The following is a 9,714-nucleotide window of genomic DNA, read 5'->3' as shown; positions in this document are numbered from 1 at the left end:
CACACTTCCCTGAACTTACTTTGACATATGTAGATGAATCTTCGCCAGTGTATCAATATCTCACTACTTTGTTATTCAGTTGATCGTCAGCACGGTCTTACTTGCTGAAAGCTGAAATCTTGGATGAGTCTATCGAATGTGTATCTACTAGCTTACTTGCCAGCTGCAAACGTCGCTGCAGAACTAATTGTAGCACTTATGAATCTTCGTCAGCACCAAAACAACACAAAAGGAGCTCCGTAGACAGGGAACTGCAGGGCGAACTGGAATTTCAAAATAACTCATCGGTAATGCAAATGACGCTAAAAGAGAAACATGAAGCTGAAGCAATAATTGCAGGGCTATGGAGCAATGGAAGAATGTCATTCGATTGGATGAGTCTTGTTTCACACTGTTTCCCATTTATGGCCGATTTTGTGTCGCAAGAATAAAACATGGGGGGGGGGGGGGGGGGTTCGGTGATGATATGGTCAGTCATATGGTCGTGTTCCACGGGCCCCATGGGTACTCTGCAACGTCGTATTACTCCCAGGTGCATCCAATGGTACAATATTTGTTTCCCCGTGGTAGAATACTGGGGAAGTGCAATCAGTCTACAAAGGAGATTGCTTACAAAGCACCCGTGCAATTGGTTCTAGAATATTGCTCAAGTGTGTGGGACCCGTTCTAAGTAGGACTAACAGGGGATATTGAACATATACAGCCGGCCCGGGTGACCGTGAGGTTCTAGGCGCTCCAGTCTGGAACCGCGCGACCGCTACGGTTGCAAGTTCGAATCCTGCCTCTGGCATGGATGTGTGTGATGTCCTTAGGTTAGTTAGGTTTTGAACTTTGAACATATACAGAAAAGAGCAGCACAAACGGTCACAGGTTTGTCTGTTCCGTGGGAGGGTGTCACAGAGATACTGAAGGAACTAAACTAGACGTAAAATATCCAGAGAAAGTCTGTTAACATAGTTTCAAGAACCGACTTTGAATGATGACTCTAGGAATATACTACAATCCCCTACGTATCGCTCACATAGGGATCGTGAGAATAAGATTAGAATAATTATTGATTGCATTGAGGCATTCGAAAATCACTCTTCCCGCGCTCCGAACGTGAATGGAACGGGAAGGAACACTAACAACCGGTACAATTTGACGTACCCTCTGCCATCCACCTGACGGTGGTTTGAAGAGTATAAATGTACGTGCAGATGTAGATAAGAATGTCCTACATCCATAGATTGTTTCCTAGATTGTAACCATATGTGCACTAAACTTGAAATTTCTCAAATATTCTTGAGCTATGATCACATTCCCTTGAACGCCCCCTCTCATATCCTTAGGAGCGCCAGGATTGTCCTAGACCTAGAGTATTTCTTCTAGATAGTAATTTATTTGCCAGTGGCTCGATGCGCTATTGTGTTCGGGCGCCAGACTGGGCAGCCTCTATTATAAAAGAGACTGATGGTTTTTATCTATAGAATTTGAGAGATTCATGCTACATACGCACCTAACCACTGATGAAAAAACCCCGAAGGAACAGCTCCAAAGAACGAAGAAGAAGTGAAAAAATGTTAAATGCTATACTACAAATCTAAAGATTCGAGTCCGATCCTGTTCACTTCAAGAACTTTTAACTGTTGCTTATCATGTCTTTCACCTCTGGCACGGTTTATTACTGAGAAAAACCACGTGTTGCAACGTGGTTCGGAATTCATGTTAAGTTGTAGGTCACCCTGGCTGGGTAAGTTAGTTCAAAAGTCTGATGAAGGCAACGGTAAACCACCTCCAACCGGACCATGTAAAGCATTGTGGTGTTCAAAACAATCTTTTGATTGATGACTGCTTTTGAAGTCATGTGTATCTGGGCTGGTATTGCATCAAAACTTCCAGAGTAAGTCTTTAGATGTTCCTACAGCCTTCTCCACCATTTGAGGGGTTAAATATCATCAAAACTGTCATCAGTTAATCCAGCAACCCCAAAATCTTTGGTTCCCAACAATACAGTTCAAGGCCGTCCATTAGAAAACGCGTTTCAAATAATTTGTCTTTACTCGAGTTACCGATACTAGATGCTGGCGAGGTGCAAAGACACATTATACACGGATTTCATCTGCTGCAAGTGCTGCGGTTTTTGGCCGCATAGATTAGGTATTTCAGTACGCTATATTTTAGACGAATAGCTGTCTGACCAATCCAGTGTCAGTATTGCTGAATTCATGAGCAGTGTACCTGTGCAGACCGCTGACACAGCACATTTGTGTTTCTGGGGTAGTAGCAGCTAGAGTCATTACGAGGACGCTGGCCTCTCTAATTCGATGACTTTTTATGATGTTCCATTTTGATGGTCATTTCTACGCTGCAACATACAGGAATATATGGCGATATTGTAGCATGCAAATGCGCATTGGTGTAACATTTCACTCACAGAGTTTTCAGCTTCAGAGGTGTGCCCTTCGTGTGTACGTGGTTAAATCCACTGTTCAAAGCAAGAGGCTTCGTTCCCTGTTCAAGGATCAGTATCGGTATTTCATTTATTCATCCGTGACTGTAAGTCATGGTATACGTTACTGTCCCACTTGTTTTATACTACTAAGGGAATTTAAGAACATATGGAGTTCCTTTCTGTTCTCATTCAAGTGACTTGTGGAATTATTCTCGACGTGGTCCGTTAGAGAACAAATGTAACTTCGCTTCTGTAGTTTCTGTCTTGTTTATTGAATAACGATACGCAGTTATTCTAAATTTATCTCTAATTATAAAGGGCAGTCAAATGAAAACCGAACACCCGACCATGGAATGGTTTCATTCAAAAGTAACCACCACATGTATTGAGGAACGAGACGATCAATTCCTGTTTCGTAGAACGCAGTCGGCATCTGACGGATCCACAACCGCAGCTATTCTTATACACTCCTGGAAATGGAAAAAGAACACATTGACACCGGTGTGTCAGACCCACCATACTTGCTCCGGACACTGCGAGAGGGCTGTACAAGCAATGATCACACGCACTGCACAGCGGACACACCAGGAACCGCGGTGTTGGCCGTCGAATGGCGCTAGCTGCGCAGCATTTGTGCACCGCCGCCGTCAGTGTCAGCCAGTTTGCCGTGGCATACGGAGCTCCATCGCAGTCTTTAACACTGGTAGCATGCCGCGACAGCGTGGACGTGAACCGTATGTGCAGTTGACGGACTTTGAGCGAGGGCGTATAGTGGGCATGCGGGAGGCCGGGTGGACGTACCGCCGAATTGCTCAACACGTGGGGCGTGAGGTCTCCACAGTACAACGATGTTGTCGCCAGTGGTCGGCGGAAGGTGCACGTGCCCGTCGACCTGGGACCGGACCGCAGCGACGCACGGATGCACGCCAAGACCGTAGGATCCTACGCAGTGCCGTAGGGGACCGCACCGCCACTTCCCAGCAAATTAGGGACACTGTTGCTCCTGGGGTATCGGCGAGGACCATTCGCAACCGTCTCCATGAAGCTGGGCTACGGTCCCGCACACCGTTAGGCCGTCTTCCGCTCACGCCCCAACATCGTGCAGCCCGCCTCCAGTGGTGTCGCGACAGGCGTGAATGGAGGGACGAATGGAGACGTGTCGTCTTCAGCGATGAGAGTCGCTTCTGCCTTGGTGCCAATGATGGTCGTATGCGTGTTTGGCGCCGTGCAGGTGAGCGCCACAATCAGGACTGCATACGACCGAGGCACACAGGGCCAACACCCGGCATCATGGTGTGGGGAGCGATCTCCTACACTGGCCGTACACCACTGGTGATCGTCGAGGGGACACTGAATAGTGCACGGTACATCCAAACCGTCATCGAACCCATCGTTCTACCATTCCTAGACCGGCAAGGGAACTTGCTGTTCCAACAGGACAATGCACGTCCGCATGTATCCCGTGCCACCCAACGTGCTCTAGAAGGTGTAAGTCAACTACCCTGGCCAGCAAGATCTCCGGATCTGTCCCCCATTGAGCATGTTTGGGACTGGATGAAGCGTCGTCTCACGCGGTCTGCACGTCCAGCACGAACGCTGGTCCAACTGAGGCGCCAGGTGGAAATGGCATGGCAAGCCGTTCCACAGGACTACATCCAGCATCTCTACGATCGTCTCCATGGGAGAATAGCAGCCTGCATTGCTGCGAAAGGTGGATATACACTGTACTAGTGCCGACATTGTGCATGCTCTGTTGCCTGTGTCTATGTGTCTGTGGTTCTGTCAGTGTGATCATGTGATGTATCTGACCCCAGGAATGTGTCAATAATGTTTCCCCTTCCTGGGACAATGAATTCACGGTGTTCTTATTTCAATTTCCAGGAGTGTACTTCCTCGTCCGACTGAAACCGACTTCCACGCACGACTTTCTTCGGGTCATCAAAGGTGTGAAAATCACACGGTGAAGGATTCGTGTTGTACGGAGGACATTGCAATGTTTCCTAACCAAATCGCCGAAGCGTAACCTTCGTCAGGTTGGCAGTTTGGGGGTGGGCGTTGTCATACAACTGGATGACTCTGTCTGACAACATTTCTGGGCGTTATGACTTTATGGTGTGTCGCAGTTTCAGCAAAGTGCCTTCATAGAGCTCCGCATTGGTTATGGTTCCACGGTCGAGGAACTCGACGAGCAGAGGACTCCTGCAGGCGAAGAAGAAGGTCATCATGACCTTCCCGGAACGTGTGTAAATAGCATTTGATTTCGTCGGCTCCAGTCGGACGACAGAGTGTGGTTGTAGATCTCTCAGCGGCCGACCGCGTTCTACGAAACTGGTACTGATCGTCTCGTCTCCCAGTGGAATAAATTTCTTATGGCGTGTGGTGATTACTTTTGAATGAAACCATTCCATTGTCCCATTGCGCCGAGTATTCGATTTTCGTTTGACTGCCCCTTATATTTGGAACCCACAGTCATTTCCGGAAATTATTAATTTTCCTGAACTGTTTCCGTGTGCTCATGTGTTCTCGAGGCGAGAACCATTTACTAAAACTGTTCCCTTTCAGTAGAATCATTTTCCAGATATGCTTCCGTTAGCAGAAACATTTTCAGATTCTTTGCATGCATTTTACAGGAAGTGTAAGTAACATTTATTATGCTAAAGTTGAATACATTCGGAGTAACTATTGTGGATCATGCTCATTCTACATCTACATCTACATCTACATTTATACTCCGCAAGCCACCCAACCGTGTGTGGCGGAGGGCACTTTACGTGCCACTGTCATTAACCTCCCTTTCCCGTTCCAGTCGCGTATGATTCGCGGGAAGAACGACTGTCTGAAAGCCTCCGTGCGCGCTCTAATCTCTCTAATTTTACATTCGTGATCTCCTCGGGAGGTATAAGTAGGGGGAAGCAATATATTCGATACATCATCCAGAAACGCACCCTCTCGAAACCTGGCGAGCAAGCTACACCGCGATGCAGAGCGCCTCTCTTGCAGAGTCTGCCACTTGAGTTTGTTAAACATCTCCGTAACGCTATCACGGTTACCAAATAACCCTGTGACGAAACGCGCCGCTCTCCTTTGGATCTTCTCTATCTCCTCCGTCAACCCGATCTGGTACGGATCCCACACTGATGAGCAATACTCAAGTATAGGTCGAACGAGTGTTTTGTAAGCCACCTCCTTTGTTGATGGACTACGTTTTCTAAGGACTCTCCCAATGAATCTCAACCTGGTACCCGCCTTACCAACAATTAATTTTATATGATCATTCCACTTCAAATCATTCCGCACGCATACTCCCAGATATTTTACAGAAGTAACTGCTACCAGAGTTTGTTCCGCTATCATATAATCATACAATAAAGGATCCTTCTTTCTATGTATTCGCAATACATTACATTTGTCTATGTTAAGGGTCAGTTGCCACTTCCTGCACCAAGTGCCTATCCGCTGCAGATCTTCCTGCATTTCGCTACAATTTTCTAATGCTGAAACTTCTCTGTATACTACAGCATCATCCGCGAAAAGCCGCATGGAACTTCCGACACTATCTACTAGGTGGATGGGTAAACCATATACAGGGTGGTTTTACGCCATCATTGCACGTATCCTCTCGATAACGGAGGATTCAGACATACTTTCAGATCGGATCAGGAGTTAGATTTTTTTTGATCGTAATGTTGGAAATGGAAATGCCGTGTGGCTAGGGCCTCCCGTCGCGTAGACCGTTCGCCTGGTGCAGGTCTTTCAAGTTGATGCCACTTCGGCGACTTGCGTGTCGATGGTGTTGAAAAGATGATGATAAGGATAACACAACACCCAGTCCCTGAGCGGAGAAAATCTCCGACCCAGCCGGGAATCGAACCCGGGCCGTTAGGTATGACATTCCGTCGCGCTGACCACTCAGCTACCAGGGGCGAACATCGTAATGTTAAATTCACTTAAAATACAAGTGCACCTTAAATTATTCGCACTATGAAAGTCTTTCCTGATTCTGGGTATATCAATAAAATAGGGGTCATATCGCTTTAATATTCATTTATGGGTCCAAATTTTGTATAAAAGGGGAAATATTTTCAGGGCATTTTCATTGAAGTCATAAGAGTTACGTATTCAGTTTAGTTCAAAAACGGAGTAGGAGTCTTTCAGAGTTTGTTTCCGATTATTTTTACAAGCCATCCCTTTCATTCTCTCACGCACATTTAGGTCGATGTGATAAATGTAAGGGAAATTAAGTATTTTTCTCCGTCAAATACTCTTTTGCCATAACAGATGCCATTGCCATGACGAAGAATGTTGCGAGCCGCGCGGGATTAGCCGAGCGGTCTAGGTCGCTAGAGTCATGGACTGTGCGGCTGGTCCCGGCGGAGGTTCGAGTCCTCCCTTGGGCATGGGTGTGTGTGTATTTGTCCTTATTATAATTTAGGTTAAGTAGTGTGTAAGCTTAGGGACTGATGACCTTAGCAGTTAAGCCCCGTAAGATTTCACACACACACAATGTTGCGACTTTTTCATTTGTTTATTCTGATTTCGTGTACGACTTGTGGCAAACAAATTTCTGTATTCCATTCAATATTAACTGCTCCTCGATCATCTAAAGCAATCAGTAGTAGCGACACGTCCAGAATAAGCAAAGAGACAAGCGATCACGTTCTTGGAAGAGATTCGCAAACGAACCACTGCTATTGATTGTGTCCCCCTGAAACAGATACAGATCTTCTTCGTAGATAAATGTGCACACAAGTCTTCGATATGCTGTAAGATGCTTCTGTCTCACCGTTAGTGACATGCTGATCTTCTTCAATATGCAGCGCACAGTCTCGACGACTTTTGGACCAATAACCGATTTTCTTCAGACTTCAGGAAGTTTGTTCAAAATGTGTGTGAAATCTTATGGGACTTAACTGCTAAGGTCATGTGTCCCTAAGCTTAAAAACTACTTAACCTAAATTATCCGAAGGACAAACACACACCCCCTTGCCCGAGGGAGGACTCGAAACTCCGCCAGGAGCAGCCGCACAGTCCATGACTGCAGCGCCTTAGACACGAAGTTTGTCACTGACAGAAATGTAGTCACGACGAAATTCGGAAAACCAATTCTAAATAGTCTTTCATGAAGGTGTTTATTACAGAAAGTTGAACAAAGTCACATCAATTAAATACCCAGAGGTAACGTTGCAAAACGGCATGAAATGGACCGAGAAAGTAAGCTCGGTAATAGGAAAGGCGAACGGTCGATTTCGTTTTATTGGGAGAATTTATAGGAAGTGTAGCTCATCTACAAAGGAGGCGGCTTACAGAACACTAGTGCGACCATTCTTGAGTACTGATCGAGTGTTTGGAATCCCAACTAGGTCGTATTAAAGGAAGACGTCGAAGAAATTCAAGAGGCATACTGCTAGATTTGTTATGGCAATTGACACGCGAATATTACGGAGACGCTTCGTGAACTCAAATGGGAATCCCTGGAAGGAAGATAACGTTCTTTTTGTGAAACACTGTTAAGAAAATTTAGAGAATCGGCATCTGCAGCTGACTGCAGAACGACTGTATAGCCACCAACGTACATTTCACGTAAGGTCTATGAACACACGAGAAATTATGGCTCATGTGGAGGCATATAGATAGTCGTTTTTCCCTCGCTCCGTTTGCAAGTAGAACGGGAAAGGGTGGTATAAGATAGACGTACGACTCGCAGAGGGCGGGCGAAAATATGGAAACACCAAAAGCACCAAACATTACCATGCCTAATATGGTGGAGGAAACCCGTTGGAATTCAAAACAGCTTCCAGTTGTCTCGTAATGGGTAAATACAGTTCCTGCATGGTTTTCACGGGACTAATGTACCATTTTTCCAGAAAAGTAGTGGCAAGTTCACGTAATGATGATGAATGTGGATAGTGATCACGCAGAATTCTCTACAAAGTTGATCACAAAAGCTCGATAACACTAAAATCTGATGATTGTGGTTGCCAGGGGAGACGTGACACTTCATCCCCGTACTCTCAAAACCACTACTGGACTACGAGAGCTGTGTGAACTGGGGCCTTGTCTCTTGGAACACAGCGTCATGTGAAAGAAACATTGTACCATGGGATGGACCTGATCAGCCAAAACGGTCACATAATCCGTGGCAGTAGTGCGACGTTGCAGAATACCCGTGTGGCCGGTGGAATACATGGCTGCCCGAATCATGGGCAAGAAATTGGAAACAGTGTGATACAAGACTCATCCGGCCTGGACGACTTTCCAGAGTTCCTGATTTTTTTCCTCCAACACCATGTTTTCCTGTTACGGCCATTTGCATCACTTATGGGTGGTTTTGGAATTCCAGCTCGCCCTTCAACTTCCTGCTGTTCGGACTCTCTCCGTGTTGTTCTGTTGCTGACAGGATTCGTGAGTGCAGCATTCAGTTCTGCAGTGACTTCTGCAGCACTCGTCCTCATATTTTTCGTCACAATCCTCCTTAATGACCGTCTTTCCCGATCACTTAACACACAATCTCGTCCTCGAAAGTTCCTGGCAGATTAAAAATGTGTGCCGGACCGAGACTGGAACTCGGGACCTTTGCCTTTCGCGGGCAAGTGCTCCACCATTTTTTTTAATCGCATTTTGTTCGCTTTTGTTCGTTGCATCTGCTCGGGGCGGACATCGTAAGACATCCGTTTAAGTTCGTTGATGATCGATTAACTCAGTTTCTTTTTTATTACAGAAGGCACGTAGCCCTCTGACCGAACATGCTGAGCTACCGTGCCGGCATCTATCTGAGCTACGCATGCACGACTCTCGCCCCGTCCTCACAGCTTTAATTCCGCCAGTAGCTCGTCTCCTACGTTCCAAACTTCACAGAAGCTCTCCTGCGAAACCTTGCAGAACTAGCCAGGAGTGCTAGTTCTGCAAGGTTCGCAGGAGAGCTTCTGTGAAGTTTGGAAGGTAAGAGACCCTCGTCTCGCAGAATTAAAGCTGTGAGCAGGGGGCGTGAGTCGTGCTTCGGTAGCTTAGGTGGTAGAGCACTTGCCCGCGAAAGGCAAAGGTCCCGAGTTCGAGTCTCGGTCTGGCACACAGTTTTAATCTGCCAGGAAGTTTCATATCAGCGCACACTCCGCCGCAGAGTGAAAATTTCATTCTGGGCTTTCGTCCTTGTTGTGACTTAGAGGATGATATTTTTCCGCTTTCTCTGTATGCGGAATAAATCTTCAATACGGTGTCTCTCGAAACATTAAAAACTTCGACTCTCTTGTTTACGGAAGCACTATATCGGTTACGGAAACACC

The sequence above is a fragment of the Schistocerca cancellata genome, chromosome 6, assembly GCF_023864275.1.
Source record: "Schistocerca cancellata isolate TAMUIC-IGC-003103 chromosome 6, iqSchCanc2.1, whole genome shotgun sequence".
Taxonomy (NCBI): domain Eukaryota; kingdom Metazoa; phylum Arthropoda; class Insecta; order Orthoptera; family Acrididae; genus Schistocerca; species Schistocerca cancellata.
The sequence above is the reverse complement of the archived record's forward strand: the minus strand, read 5'-3'. Positions refer to the sequence as shown.